This window comes from Petaurus breviceps, unplaced genomic scaffold (genome assembly GCF_028583685.1).
Source record: "Petaurus breviceps papuanus isolate PSGF00001 unplaced genomic scaffold, PetGlider_PUasm1.0 186, whole genome shotgun sequence".
In the NCBI taxonomy this organism is placed as follows: Eukaryota; Metazoa; Chordata; class Mammalia; order Diprotodontia; family Petauridae; genus Petaurus; species Petaurus breviceps.
In genome coordinates, this window is record NW_027185798.1 from 44,364,280 (window position 1) to 44,381,038 (window position 16,759).

A 16,759-nucleotide genomic window follows, 5' to 3' on the forward strand; every position below is an offset into this window, starting at 1 on the left:
AAATATCATCTTTCCATGTAGGAATGTAAACAGTTCAACTTCAATAAGTCCCTTATGATTACTTTTTTCTATTTACCTTTTCATGCTTCTCTTGATTCTTATATTTGAAAGTTAAATTTTCTATTCAGCTCTGATCTTTTCATCAAGAATGCTTGAAAGTCCTTTATTTCATTGAATATTCATTTCCCCCCTGAAGAATATTATACTCAACTTTGCTGGATAGATGACTATTGGTTTTAATCCTAGCTCCTCTGACCTCCAGAATATCATATTCCAAGCCCTTTTATCCCTTAATGTAGAAGCTGCTAGATCTTGTGTTATCCTGATCATATTTCCACAATATTCAAATTGTTTCTTTCTGACTGCTTGCAATATTTTCTCCTTGACCTGGGAACTCTGGAATTTGGCTACAATATTCCTAGGAGTTTTCCTTTTGGCATCTCTTTTAAGAGGTGATTGGTGGATTCTTTCAATGTCCATTTTATCCTCTAGTTCTAGAATATCAGGGCAGTTTTACTTTTCCTGAGAATTTCTTGAAAGATGATGTCTAGGCTCTTTTTTAAATCATGACTTTCAGATAGTCCAATAATTTGTAAATTATCTCTCCTGGATCTATTTTCCAGGTCAGTGGTTTTTCCAATGAGATATTTCACATTGTCTTCTATTTTTTTCATTCTTTTCATTCTGCATTACAATTTCTTAATTTCTTATAAAGTTATTAACTTCCATTTGCCCCAGTCTAATTTTGAAGAAATTATTTTCATCAGTGAGCTTTTGGATCTCTTTTTCCATTTGGCCAATTCTGCTTTTTAAGGAATTCTTTTCCTCTTGACTTTTTGGACCTCTTTTGTCATTTGGGTTAGTATATATATATATTTTTTGCTTTTTGGAGGGCAGTTGGGGTTAAGTGACTTGTCCAAGGTCACATAGCTAGTTTTTGTGTTAAGTGTCTGAGGCCATATTTGAACTCAGGTCCTCCTGACTCCAGGGCCAGTGCTCTATTGACTGCACCACATAGCCACCCCAAGGGTTAGTCTATTTTTTTAAGGTGTTATTTTCTCCAGTATTTTTTTGGGCCTCCTTTAGCAAGCTGTTGACTCATTTTTCGTGATTTTCCTGCAGCACTCTCATTTCTCTTACAATTTTTTCTCTATTTCTCTTACTTGATTTCAAAATCCTTTTTGAGCTCTTCCATGGCCTGTGACCAATACATATTTTTCTTGGAGATTTTTGATGTAGGAGCTTTGACTTTGTTGTCTTCTTCAGGTTGTATGATTTGATTTTTGTCACCAAAGTAAGACTCAATAGTCTGAAGGTTTTTTTAAATTTTTTAAATTTTTATTTTTTTATTCATTCTTTTGTTCATCTATCTATCTATCTATCTATCTATCTATCTATCTATCTATCTATCTATCTATCTATCATCTATCTATCTATCTATCTATCTATCTATCTATCTATCTATCTATCTATCTATCTATCTATGTGCCTTTTGGAGGGCAATTGGGGTTAAGTAACTTGCCCAAGGTTACATGGCTAGTTTTTTTGTGTGGGTGTTAAGTGTTTGAAGCCAGAACTGAACTCAGGTCCTCCTGACTCTGGGGCCAGCGCTTTACTCACTGTGCCACCTACCCACTCTGTTTTTTTTTTAATATGCTATTTGCTCATCTTCCCAGTCACATGCTTGACTTTCTAACTCTTTGTCAAGGAAGGACTCTGCTTCCAGTGGGGATAGAAGTGGGTATGGGTGTACCATCCCAGGCTTCAGGGGTTTTTTATCAGCCACTTGATCCCCTACCATCTATGGGCCCAGGACTCTGAAAATAGTCATTGCCCTCTCTACTGCTGTTGCCACCACTACCACTCTTTAACCCAGGTCCCACAGAGTTTTCCCACTGACCTTCTGTGCTGTCTTTGGCGTTTGTGGGTTGAGAAGCCTGGAAACTGCTACATCTGCCAGTGATTCAGTGCCCTGAGGCCTGCTCTGGCCTTGTCTGTGCTGGTGTAGCCCATGCCAGACTGCTCTGCTTCCAGTCTGGTGTGATATACCCCTCCTGATGACTTTCCAGGCTGTCTTGGGCTGGAAATGTGTTTCATCCTGTCATTTTTGGGTGCTGTAGATCTAGAATTTGTTTAGAGTAATTTTTTACAGGTATTTGGAGGGGTTTGAAGGAGAGTTCAAGAAAGTCCCTGTTTTTACTCTGCCATCTTGGCTCCACCCCCTGGGAAAGCATTTTTTAAGAGAAACAAAACAATGAGGGAAAAAGAGAGGCCCAAGAAATATTTTTCTTCTCTTGTCATACTTTCAGACCTTTGGCCCAGCTCTCAAGGCAAGTGCATTAAATACATCTGTACTTATATTGGGTGTTGGCAGACTGACCACCTGAGTCACTGCCAAAGACAACAATCAAACCTTCAGATCTCACAGCTTCTGTAACACTAGCTGGGTTTAGGCAAAACTGCATGTCAGAGAGATGGAGAGCAGAAGGCCCTGCCCATAACCTGCCATTATATAGTCCTTCCACAGGTTTTGACTGTGGCTAACACTGGATCAATAGTTCTCTGCTCTGCCCAGCACCTGGCAAAGGCTATATAATTATTAGTGCCTTTCCTTCTGCTAAGATAAATGGTATTGAATACCTAAGTTCTCTTGAAATGGCTCTTGGAGGTGAAATCAATGTACTTTAGATTATTCATTGTAGGCAGTGTCTTGGGCTTAAAAATCTACCTAGAGAACAATTTTGCAACTTCTGACTGCCCATGAAGCCCTTGCTTCCCTTGGTCTCCTCCTTTCTCAGCTCTGGGCATATAATATAGTTCAGGTAGCATTGAAGTAGACAAGAAGAGGTGGAAGGAAAAAGACTTAAAAAGGAGCTCAAACTGTGAAGGTTGATGTCTTTTCCCACAGCAATGCAAATACAGCTGAGCAAGGAGTAGGCTGAATAGGTGAGATTAGATTCTCTAAACTATATGGGTTCAAACTAGAGAAGTTAGTTCTAAATCCTACAAGAACCACACCCTTTCTACCCAGGCTTGTTCTTTTACCCAAAGCCTGTTAATTGTTCTTAACCACCAGCATGATTTTGTCCCTCACTGTAAGGGTTAGATGGACAATTAATATGAAAAAAAGGAAATGTGGGATTTTACATATGTTAATGTAAGGGGAAGAACAATGATGGGACATGTGAAGGCTGGAAGTGTGGTCAAGTGTGAGGAATTTTTCAGTTGCTTATATGTATCCTGCAGAATTAGATTCTGTACCTTTCAGAGGTGGTAGAAAAGAGCTTGTGATTATTGGGGCAGAAGGGAAGGAACAAGAAATGTGGTCTAATGCAAGTTACCCACCCTGAGCAGCCTGGACAAAATAGCTCACATTTCCTTAGTATTTTATAAAATAAACAGGTCTAGCCATATGAAAATAAAATACTCCAAATCACAAGTAATTAGAGAAATACGTATTTTAAAAATTCTAAAGTCCTACCTCATTCCTATAAAATTTTCAAAGATGACAAAGAAGGAAAATGACAATTACTGATAAATCTATGGGAAGTCAGGCATGCTGCTGAATTGTTGGTGGAGTTATGAATTGGTCTAGCCATTACAGAGAGTGATTTGGAACTACAACCCCCAAATCATTAATCTGTACCTACTCTTTGATCCAGCAATACTACTATCAATCAACAAACCAGCATGTATTTATTAAGCCCTTACTATACACCAGGCACTGTGCTAAGTGCTGGGGAAGCAAATACAAAGAATGAAATGATCCCTACTTGGAAGGATCTTATATTCTAGTGGGGTAGGAAACAAGTAGATATGTAAATATATATATAACATAAGTGTAAAGTGAATAAATACAAATATTACATAGTTAAATCCAAAGTATTTTGGGTAGGAGGTAGGGCCCTATCTGTTGTGGGATTCAGGAAGACTTCATGCAGAAGATGGTGCTTGAGTTATATGTTAAAGGAAGAAAGAGGGTGGGGCCATCTCCAGTCATTCTGATCTATATCTTGCCACTGGACCCAGATGGGTCTAGAGGAGAAAGTGAGGCTGGTGACTTTGCACAGTCATTTGCTGACAAATTATAAGATCACCTTTCTGACATCTTCATCCTCTTTGAGAATGAAGGACAAACAACAACAAAGGACAAGGACACTATGAGTTGGATGTAAAGAGGAAGTGCATTCTAGGTTTATCCCCCAAAAGTGATCAAATAAAGGGGCTAAGATCCATCCATACAAAAATATTTATGGCAACTTTTTTATAGCAAAGAACTGGAAACAAATGGGGTTCTCATTGCTTGGGGAAATTACTAAACAAATTATTGTGGATCAATGTGATAGAACATTATAACATGATAAGATATGACAAAACCATGGCTCCAGAGAATCTGTGAAGACTTGTATGAACCAATGCAGAGTGAAGGGAGCAGAACCAGGAGAACAATTTATACCGTTACTTGCAACATTGTAAAAAGCAACAGCTTTGAAAGACTTAATTCTGATCAAGGCAATGGCAACTCCAGAGACCTGATGATGCTAATCACCTCCTGAAAGGGGAATAATAATCTTGGGGTTCAGAATGAGATGTATATTTTGGACATGGAAAATGTATGTATTTCTATGACACTTATTTGTTAGTGACCTTTTTTTTTTAATTTGGGAGGTTTTGGAGGGAGAGGGGAACTAGAGATAATGTTTCAAAAAAGAAAAAAAACAGGAACATCAAAGACTTAAAATGCACAGACAGATACAAGGAAGTTCAAAAGGAAACAGACAATCAGGACAGCTTTGAAAGTGACACATTAAATTTATCCATTTAAAAAAAACAAAGAGCATGCTACATGTAAGAAATTCACAACTTCACATATAATTTTTTTTTACTTTGCATATAGAAATGTTCTCTTTTTGGTGTTTAAGTTTGGAATAAAAATAATGTGCTCAGGTCTTGGAGGACAACTTATCATAACCTTTCCATGCCCTATTACCTCTAACATGTCCTGTAACCCTCTTATTTCTCCATAAAGAGATCTGATGTTATTTTTATCTGTAATTTTTCATAAAAGTGCTGTGTCTGAAAAGTAGTCAGCAGATGTGGGTTACTGATGGCTACCAAACAATTAAGCACCTGGAATGAATCACAGCTTCTCTGGGTCTCAGTGTCCTCATTGAAAAATGAAATGATTGCTTAAGATATTTGGTAAGTAGCCTTGGAGTTCTACATCTTTATAGCTCCATGACACCTCCATCCCTTAAAATAAAAAGTATGATATATTTAATGTTGTAACACAGTGAGTGATATAAAGGATGAATTATGTGAAAAAGCATTGGACTTGGAGTCAGAAGACCTGGTTTCAGAACTGAGCTTTAAAAGTTACTAGCTGAGTAAGCCTGGGCAATTTGCTTTTACTTACTAAGACTGTTTTCTTACCTGTAAAATGTGCTAATTATGCTTGTACAACTTCCCTTACAAGGTTTTTTGTGAGAAATTGTCAAACCTAGAATCAATGAACAAACCATTTATATGTCCCTACTGTATGCTAGATCCTGTGTTGAATTTGTTTTTTGTTTTGCTTTTTGGAGGGCAGTTGGGGTTAAGTGACTTGCTCAAAGTCACACGGCTAGTAAGTGTGTCAAGTGTCTGAGACTGGATTTGAACTCAGGTCCTCCTGACTCCAGGGCTGATGCTCTATTCCCTGTGCCACCTAACTGTCCTCTGTTTTGAATTCTAGGGCTACATGTGCTAGAGCCTGCTCAGAAGTAAAATTTTCAGTGTGAACATTTACACAATAGAAATCAGCAAATGCTATGAATCAGAGATAGATTTATCATTTTGTTGGTTGTCTAATCTTAAGAAAATGATGGAGAAAATCTTTTTAAAAATATTTTTACTTATTTCATTAAATATTTTCCAATTATGCGTAAAAAATTTAATAATTATTTTTTTTAAATTTTGAGTTCCAAATTCTCTTCCTCCCTCCCAAACTCTTCCAACCACTGCCTCCTACCCTCTCCCTTGAGAAGGCAAGCAATTTTATATCAATTGTACATGTGAAGTCAGGCAAAACATTTCCATATTAATCATGTTGTAAAAGAAAATGCAACCAAATAATACAATAAAAATAAATTTTAAAAGTATGCTTCAATCTGCATTCAGAGTTCATCAGTTCTCTCTCTCTGGAGGGGGATAGCATTTTTAATCATGGGTCCTTTAGAATTTTATTGGATCATTGACTTGATCAGAGTAGCTAAGTCTTTTACAGTTGAGCTTCCTTACAGTATTGCTGTTACTGTGTACAATGTTCTCTCTCATCACTCCATTTTGGATCAGTCCATATAAATCTTCACAGCTTTTTCTGAAATGATCCTCTTCATCATTTCTTATAGCACAACAGTATTCCATTACAATCTTGTACCCCAATTTGTTCAGTTATTCCCCAATTGATGGGCATCCCCTCAATTTCCATTTCTTTGTTACCATATAAAAAAACTGTTATAAATATTTTTGCACACATAGGTCTTTTCCTCTTTGATATCTTTAGGATACAGATCCAGGAGTGGTATTGCTGGGTCAGAGCATATATACAGTTTCATAGCCTTTTAGGAATAGTTCCAAATTGTTTTCCAGAATTGTTGAACCATAATAACCTACATTCTATCAGGGGGAAAACATGTACATATATAAGAATATATAAAAAATAAATATTTGTAGAACAATTTTAAAATAAATTCAATCCAGTTAAATACAAAGTTCATAGAGGAAGGCACTAGCCATTAGGGGGATAAAGGCATCATATGGTGCCTTTGATCATATGGTGGTGCTTGAGCTAGGTTTTGAAGGAAACAAAGGATTCCAGGCGCCATAGGTGAGGAAGGAGTATATTACAGACATCTGGGATAGCCAGTGCAAGGGAATGACCAGAACAAAGGCACAGAGACAGAAAATGAAGTGCTGTGTGAAAGGAACAAACACACACTAGCTAATTTGATTAAACCATAGAGTGTAAGAAGAGAAGCAATGCATACAGACTGTAGAAATGTAGGTTGGAGCCACATTGAGAAGGGTTCTAAAATACAAACAAAGGAGATTATATTTCATAGTAGAAGGAATAGGGAGTTATGGAAGTTTGTTGAGAAGACATAGATATATACTTGAGGAAAATAATTTTGTAGATCTATGGAAGAGGGATCGGATTGGGGAGATACTTAAGGCAAAGAGACAAATTAGGAGACCATTGCAATAGCCAGGCTAGAGATGATAAGGGCCTGAACTAACAAGATGATTATGTGAGTAGGGAGAAGGGAGTCCATTATGAAAGATGTTGTAAAAATAGAATGGACCTCAGAAACTGGAAGACCGAAGAATGATGATATTTCCAATAGTAAGAGGGAAGTTCAATAAAGGGGAGAGTTTGGGGGTAAAGAGGGTGAGCATTTTTTGGATATGTTGAATTTGAGATTTGAAATGTCTAATAGTTTGTCAGTACTAGAGATTCTAGGTTTATATTATATTTGAGACTTGGATGCATAAAGATAATCATTAAAACCATGAGAACTGAAGAGGTGATAGAGAAGAGAAAAGAGGAAGGAAGACAAGAGAGGAGAGACCTTAGATATCATGTCCTCTTTACAAACCTTAAAATTATCACAATTGAAGCAGATCCATCCACTCCTTTCCTCAAATATTTATCTCCAAAGAAATAGAGAACAAAGTGCTCCTAGAGACATTTTCTATGTCTTTTCCAGAAATCTATAGCATACACAGGCACTCAAGAAAGTAGGTGGTATGTTCTCTGCTATTGGTTTATTTCTCTTCTCTTGTCCATTCTCCCAGCCCTGAAAGCATCCCCATAGCTCTTAATCACAGACCCTTTTTCTTCACAATTTTCTTATCATAGATCATATAAGACTATTATAGACATACTGTCTCTAATCCACCTCCTTTAAAGAGATCTGAAAAATGACCATCAATTAATTTGATATATTGGTAAATTGCAGGCTTTCAATTTTTGGTTCTTTCTTACACCTCCACAAATTGTCTATAGTGAGGCAACCAAGACCTTCCTTCATCTGCCCAGGAAAGTTCTCAACTCTGGCAGAAGCACAAAATGTCACCATAGAATAGTCACCTTTTATAGCCATTCAAAGACCAAGATAATAGATTGTTAGAATTGGAACAGGATAATTACAGTCAGCATTTATATTGTACTTTAAAGTTTGCAAAGTGTTTTACAAATATCTCATTTTAAACTTTTGACAACTTGTGAGGTAGGTGCTACTATTGTTCCCATTTTACAGATGGGGAAACTGAGACAGAGAACAGTTAAGTGATGCCCGGGATCATGGTAAATGTCTGAGGCAGAATTTGAACTCTGGTCTTTCTGACTCTAGGTCCAACATTTTATCCACTGTTTCACCTAGGTACATTGAAGATTCTCTTAGAGATCATCAAATCTATTGCCTCCCTGCCATTTTACTAATAGGAATATGGAAAACCAAAGATATTGAGTGACTTGTCCAAATCACACATTAAGTAAGTCACTCTTCTTACAAGTGACCCAGTGCCCTTTCTATTTCATGTACTATGGAGGGATGTAAAGGACATGAAAGATACTGCAAACTTCATAAGAGGAGAATTAAAATGTGGGATTTATGTTGGTTAATGTAAGAGATGAGAGGTAGGTTGGCATAACAGAAAGTAGGCATGGATTTAAGTCCACTTGCTGTGTGATCCAGAATAAGTCATTTAACTTCTCACTGTCCCAAGGAAACTCTCTAAGACCTTAGAGAGAGTCTTGACTGGGAGTTCTCTACCTACACCAGTAAAATCACAAGTCCTGGCTTTTTTGAAAATTATTTTTTCTTTTCTTTTTTTTTTTTAAGCAATTGGGGTTAAGTAACTTGCTCAAGGTTACACGGCCAGTTATTTATGGGTGTGGTGGTAAGTATCTAAGCCCGGATCTGATCCCCAGGTCATCCCAACACTGGGGCTGGCGCTCTTACTCGCTGAGCCACCTGGCCACCCCTAAGCATTTGGGGTTAAGTAACTTGCTCAAGGTTACACGGCCAGGTGTTTCTGGGTGGGTGCTAAGTGTCTGTGCCTGGATTCAATCCCCAGGTCATCCTGACACTGGGGCCAGTGCTTTTACTCGCTGTGTTACCTGGCCGCCCTGAAAATTATTTTTTCTAATGTAAGAAAAAAGGTCTGAAGGGATGGCTATGTGTGAAGAGCTTTTTATATGCTAATACATGCCTCCCAGAATAGTGAAGAATCACAGAATCTCAGAGTTGGAAGGGATCCCAAAAGTCATCTGGGCCAACCTGAACAATGCCCACATACAACATACTCAATGAGGAGTAATCCATTCTTTACTGGAAGACCTTCAGTGAGGGGACCACCACTAAGGCAGCCTATTCTGTTCTGGGATGGCTCTAAATATTCAAAAGTTTTTCCTTATGTCAAGCCTACTTTTCCATTCTTGCAACTTCAATCCACCAGTCCCGGTTCTTCTATCTTCTGAGGTCAGGCAGAATACATCTAAATTCTTTTGCCATGTGACAGACCTTCAAATACTTGAGAAGAGTGATCATGTTCCAAGAGCTTACAGCTTTTAGAGTAGAACAGAGGTGAGAGGGAGAAAAATGGCCTAATGCAAGACATTTCTGTAGGTCCTTATGTTTTCAAAAGCACTTTCCTTACACCATCACTATGAGGTAGTCAGTGATTCTCAACATTGTTTGGCAAACCCATTTCAACAACAGAAAAAAGGCACTTCCAGGAGCCAAGATTGTGGGGCACACAGTAAACTGCTCTAACTCTCCCATATTTACCTCCAAACAACCATAAAATAGTGCCGTAAAACAATCCTGGAACAAAAGAACCAGTAAAAAGACAAGGTGAAACAATTTTTTAGCCCAAGAAACTCGGAAGATCAGTAATAAAGGTCCATTGCACTCAGGTAAAAGGGGAGCACATTCCAGTTCAGGAAGCATTCCAGCAAACCAGCAGCAAGTCCCACCTCAGTAAACCAGCATGAGAGCCTGGGCACCAGTGTGGTGGAGCTGGCAAATGCCAGCAACAGGACCCCCCCCCCCCCATATTCCTTAGCATAGCTAGGGGAACCAGCAGATTCCAACTCTGAGCACTACCATGTGCTTCAGTATAACCCCAGGGAAATGCAGCAGCAGGTAAGCTGGCTGATGCCTGTGGCCTCCAGCAGCACCTGCCACTCCCCAACCCTCCCCCCACCACCCAGCACAGCATTAGACATGAAGATTCCCTATGGGCTTCAGGATAATATCAGCACTGCACCAGGTAAATAGCCAGGGCCTGCAGCCCACTGGCACAAAAAGCCTAAGATAGTACCCCTTCCACCCCAGGTGCGGAGCTCAAATTTAAAAGAAAGGAAAAAGAACCCAAAAATGAATAACAAAAAAAGAAAAAAAGAATCTGACCATAGAAAGTTATTATGGTGACAGGGAAGACCAAGAGACAAACTTAGAAGACAACAATGTCAAAACACTTGTGGGCAAAACCCCAAGGAAAAATGGGAAGTAGTCTCAAGCCCAGAAAGAACTCATAGAAGAATTCAAAAAGGAGTTTAAGAGTCACATAAGAGGGTTAGAAAGAAAATTGGGAAAAGAAATGAGAAGGATGTGAAAGAATTATGAAAAATAAGAGTCAACAGCTTGGAAAACTGCTTTAAAAAATAGAATTGGCCAAATATAAAAATCTACTAAAGAAGACACCTCCTTAAAGAGTACAACTGGTCAAAAGGAAAAGAAAGTACAATAGCTGATTGAGGAAAACAAGACCTTAAAAGTTAGAATTGGGCAAGTGCAACTAATGACTCGATGAGACATCAAGAATCAATCAAGCAAATTCAAAAGAATGAAAAAGCAGAAGAAAATGTAAAATGCTTCATAGGAGAAATAAATGACTTGAAAATAGATTCAGGAGAGACACTATCTGAAAGCCATAATCACAAAGAAGACCTGGACATTATCTTTCAAGAAATTATCAAGGAAAACTGTCCCAATGTCCTGGAATCACAGGGTAAAATAGGCATTGAAAGATTCTAGCAATCACGTCAGGAAAGAAATCTCAAAATAAAAACTCCAAGGAGCACCATAGCCAAACTTCAGAAATATCAGGTCAAGGAAAAATTGCTGCAAGTGGTCAGAAAGAAACAATTCAAATATTTGGGAGTCACAATCAGGATTCTACAAGACTTGGCAGTTGCAGCACAATATTCTGGAAGACAAAGGAGCTAAGATTACAACCAAGAATTATATCCAGCAAAATTAAACATAATACATCAATGTCAAAAGTGGTCATTCAGTGAAATAGAAGGATTTCAAGCCTTCATAAAAAGACCAGAACTAAACCAAAAATTTAATCTCCAATATCAAGACCTGAGAGAAGCATAAAGAGGTGAAAAGGGGAAAAAACATAAAGGATTCAATAGAGCTAAACTATTTACATCTCTACATGGGAAGATGATACTTGTAATTCTTCAGAATTGTGTCACTAATAGTACAGCTAGAAGTAATATACATAGACAGAAGGCATGGGTACAAATTGAATTTGAGGGAATGACAAAAATATTAAGGGATGAGAAAGGAGTACAATGGATGCAAAAGGAAAGGAGAAGTAGAATGGGGTAAATTATTTCACATGAAGGGGTGCAAAAGACCTGTTGCAGTGAGGGGAAGATGGGAGGTTGGGAGATGGCAGCACTTGAACTTTACTCTCATCAGTATTGTCCCAAAGAGGGAATAATATGCACAATCAAGTGAGTATAGAAATCTATCTTACCTTACAGGGAAGTAGGAGGGAAGGAGATAAAGTAAATTGGGGGGGGAACTGGCAGAAGGGAGGGAAGATCAGGGGAGGTAGTAGAAACAAAACACTGGTGAGGAGGGAAGGGATGAAAGGATAGAGATCACAAACAGGAGGACGAATAGAATGGAGGGAAATACACAGGTAGTAATCATAACTGTGAATATGAATGGGATGAATTCTCCCATAAAATGGAAACTGAGAGCAGAGCAGATCAAAAATCAGAATCCTATAATATGTTGTTTACAAGAAACACACTCAAAGCAGAGAGACACACAAAGAGTAGAGGGGAATAATTCATGACCAAGCAAGAGAACATTATAAAACACAAAACAGATAATCTTAATTATATTAAATTAAAAAGCTTTTGTACAAACAAAACCAATGCAAACAAGATTAGAAGGAAAGCAGAAAGCTGGGAAACAATCTTTATAGCAAATGTGTCTCATAAAGCCCTCATTTCCTGAATATATAGAGAACCGAGTCAAATTTATAAGAATATAAGCCATTCCCCAGTTGATAAATGGTCAAAGGATATGAAGAGGCAGTTTTCAGGTGAAGAAATCAAAGCTATCTATAGGCATATGAAGAAGTGCTCTAAATCACTTTTAATTAGAGAAATGCAAATTAAAACAACTTGAGATACCACCTCACATCTATGAGATTGGCTAATATGACAAAAAAGGAAAATGATAAATGTTGAAGAGGATGTGGGAAAATTGGGACACTAATGTACTATTGGTAGAGTTGTGAATGGATCCAACCATTCTGGGGAGCAATTTGGAACTAGGCCCAAAGGGCAACCAAATTGTGCATACCCTTTGATCCAGCAATATTATTACTAGATGTGTATCCCAAAGAGATCATGAAAAAAGGGGAAAGGACCTACATGTATGAAAATATTCATAACAGCTCTTTTCATGGTGGCAAAATATTGGAAATTGAGGGGATGCCCACGAACTGGGAAATGACTGAACAAGCTATGATATTTGAATGTAATAGAATACTATTGTGCAATAAGAAATTGTGAATAGGCAGATTTCAGAAAAGCCTGGAAAGTCTTGTATGAACTGATGTAAAATGAAATGAGCAGAACCAGGAAAACATTGTGCACAATATCAGCAACATTTTGTGATCAACTATGAATGACTCAGCTCTTTTCAGCAATGCAGTGATCCTAGACAAGTACAAATGACACACAAAGGAAAATGTTATCTGTATCCATATAAAGGACTGATGGACTCTGAATGCAGATCAAAGCATATTTTCTTTATTCTTTCTGATTTTTTTCCCCCTTTGGATCTGTTTCTTCTTTCACGACTATGACTAATATGGAAATATTTTTACATGATAGCACGTGTATAAATGATATTAAACTGCTTACCATTTTCAGAAGAAGGGAGAGAAGAGGAGGGAGAGAGAAAAATTGGAACTCAAAATATTGAAAAAATGAATATTAAATTTTTTTAACATGTAACTGGGGAAAAATAAAATACTATTTAAAAAAAACACAGAAAAAATGTGTTGTGAGTGAGCCTACAGGGTAATTCAATATCCTACTCATAATATTCTGCAATTATTTACAGTTTAAGGTGCCATTAAATAATTTCTGGCATGAACCCCTTGGACCATTATCGTTATCCCCCAAGGGTTCACAAACTACTAAATTTTCACTGAAGGAAATGGCAGTGTTAGTCAATAAACATTTATTAAGTGCCTACAATATGCCAGGCAATGTGCTAAGCAAAAATATTATTATCCTATCTCCATATTACACATGAGGTCACTGAGAGTCAAAGAAGTTTGGTGAGTTTATATTTTATTTTCATAGTTACATTTCAATGTAATTTGTTTCCTTTGTAATCCTATGTATTTTGTTTTATTAGGATAAGGAAGGGGTGTAGAGGTTCTTAAAAGCTTAAGAGTCCCTGGTTCTGACCCATATCTGCATGGGAATCCCCTCCGTAATATCCTTGGCAAGCAATCACTCAGAATCTGCCCAAATTCTTCCAGTGATAGGGAACTTAGTTTTCTACTCAGGGCAGACTCTACCCGGGTACTAGAAGAATCACATTCAGGAGAGTATTGTCCTGTTCATAGCCCAGGGAGAGACTGAGCAGACTCATAATCTAACTCAGTTAAGTGGGTATTTGTTAAACACCTATTATGTACAAAGCACTGCACTGGAGGCAGCACAATGAAAAATAGCCCTTGTACTCAAGGACCTTAGGGAGAGTAAGGTTAGGGTGGGTGGGGGATAGAGGAGTGAACATTTATAACATTTACACAAATAAATGATTGAGGAGGGAGTTTTCATGTTGCATAAGCTGGACCTGAAATGAAACCAGGAAGGTGAAGGCAGGCCAAAGGAGTACTTGCCAGGCTTTTTGTGAAGTACTAATCTTCCAGATTTTCCTTTCCATTTTTCAGTTAGCACTTTCTTTTTGAGATTCAATGAGGAAGGCCTTGAATCAACCACTTAAATATAATCTGGGTCTGAGGAAACAGCTAGACCTGACCCTGGAGGAGTGAAAAGATCGGAACTGGGAGGAGCTGGGGAGTAAAAATTCTACTCGACTTGCTATAGACATCCTACCCATTGGGGCTTGTACCAGTGAGTGCTTGAACAGATCAAACAAGTATGCCGTTTCTGCCCTAGCTGGGGCTGTACATAGACATGCTCAGATGATGTCTAGATCTGGAGCATCATGAGTTCTCACCTGCCCCCCACCCCCACCCCAGCTCTGTGTTGGATTTTTGGAACCATAGATTGCATTCTAGATATGAGCATTGCTTTGAGCTCTTGGCCTCCTAAAAATTTCCCCTATAGAGGTTGCCCTCCTTTCTCAGAAATACATAGGGGCTATTCCCAGTCAATTGAACTATGTAGTGGGATTATAAAAGACAAATAACCTTCATTGCCTGGAAAAGTCTTCCTCACTTGCCTTCCACAGTCTGAAATTTCCAACATTCAAATGACTGTCAAGAAAGGCCCTGTCTCAAGAAGGCTCTACATAAAATGTCCATGTCACCTGGCAGCAATTCAGTCTGTCAGATTAGCTAGCTGCTTTCTGAGGTCCTGAGACTCAGGATGGTGTACAGAGAAAAGGCACTGCTGGGTATGGGAGGTAAAGCAGGAGGTCTTTGGGTCTGAATTTGAGGGTCTAGGGGGGAGAGAAAACAAATTGTGGGGAGGGATGATTTTAAAGGCAACACTGGCTCTTTGGAGTGACATCTTTGCCTTTTCTATTCCTGCTAATATGCAAACTTTAAGGGTTCATATTTTATTAAGACAGCAAGGAAGACATTGTCTTGCCCTCAGGGAGAGTGATGCTTCAAAGCAGGGAAATCAGGCAGCAAAAGTTCTTTGCCAAATGCACCTTTAGAAGGTTTCCCCACTCTCAGTTTGCTTGCTGATGGAGCCATGTGATCCACTCAAGCACTTATTCAGAATAAGAAATGACAAAAAGCCTTCAGAGCATTTGCAGAAAGCAGTCTTACCCCCTTGGGATGGGCCATAGTGTTTACTGAGGATGGGGAAAAGACTGAGCTCATCAAACATTATGGGGAATTGCAATGAACCTGGCTCCCCATTCTGCCCTGTCTCCACCTCTTGCAGCTGCCCAGGCACAGCTGATCTCCAGAATGATTCACTACCCTGCCCCCCTCCCCACCTATGAGGAAGAATAAAAGGATAATGACTGGGATAGTACAAAGAAGAGTTTCCTGAGCTGGGATCTTTTGGCTGGGATTTGGAGATTGTTACCTGAGCCAGAAAACTGTCATTTAGTGGCCATACTGTGAGAGAACCACATGATTTCCCCATAAAGCTTCTCCTGTCTCCGTCTCTTCTCCCTCTTAATGTTTCCTTCTTCTTTCCCTCTTCCCTTGTTCCAGAAGGCAACTAGGTGGTGCAGTGGATAGAGTGCCAGGCTTGCAGTCAGGAAGACCTGAATTTAAATCTGCAGCCTCAGACACTCATTAACTGGGTGACCTGGACGAACTACTTGACTTCTGTTTACCTCTGTTTCCCTCATTATAAAATGGAGAAGGTCAAATGAGATAATATTTATAAAGGGCTTAGCATAGTGCCTGGCACTATACAGTAGGCTACTCTCTCTCTCTCTCTCTCTCTCTCTCTCTCTCTCTCTCTCTCTCTCTCTCTCTCACACACACACACACACACACACAATTATAATAGTATATGGATACTATTATAATTATCACATATATAATAGTGATATGTACTATTATACTTAAGATCATTCTTCTCTGCAATCCTGGGCATGAGTTGTCTTAAGAATGGGAGAAAGAGGAGATAGGATTTCTGATTTCTGGAGAATCAATTGAGTTTGCCCAGTAGGGTATCCTCTTCCATCAAGACAATGGCAGAAGCTCCTTGAGTTTTCCCATTTCCTAGAGTCTGTTCAGGGTTTAAGGGGTCTTGCTTTTTAGAGGATAGGCATCACCTCATATATTCCCTTAACTCAGGAACTCATGTCTTTCCAGTGTGTGCATATGGTTCAGGTACCTACACATTTCAGGTGGGACTTATCATAAAGGAAGCCATTGATATAGCTATTTGAGGGGCAAACGGGGAGGGGAATGACAGTTTGTCTTTGGAAATATTTTCAAGAAGGACAAATTCATCCTAGGTGGCAGCATGGTGTCATAGAAAGAGCACTAGATTTGAATTCAAGAGAGAACTGGGTTTGAATTCTGCCTTTAATGATTTCTAGATGGATGACCAGGGGCAAGTCACTTAAGCCCTCTGTACCATCTATAAAACAGTAATGATAATACCTCTCTTGAAGAGTTGACATGAGGAACGAATGGAATTGTGTATTTTAAGTGTTTTACAAGCCTTAAAGCATTCTAGAAATGCCATCTATTAATATTAGGTATTCTGTTTCTC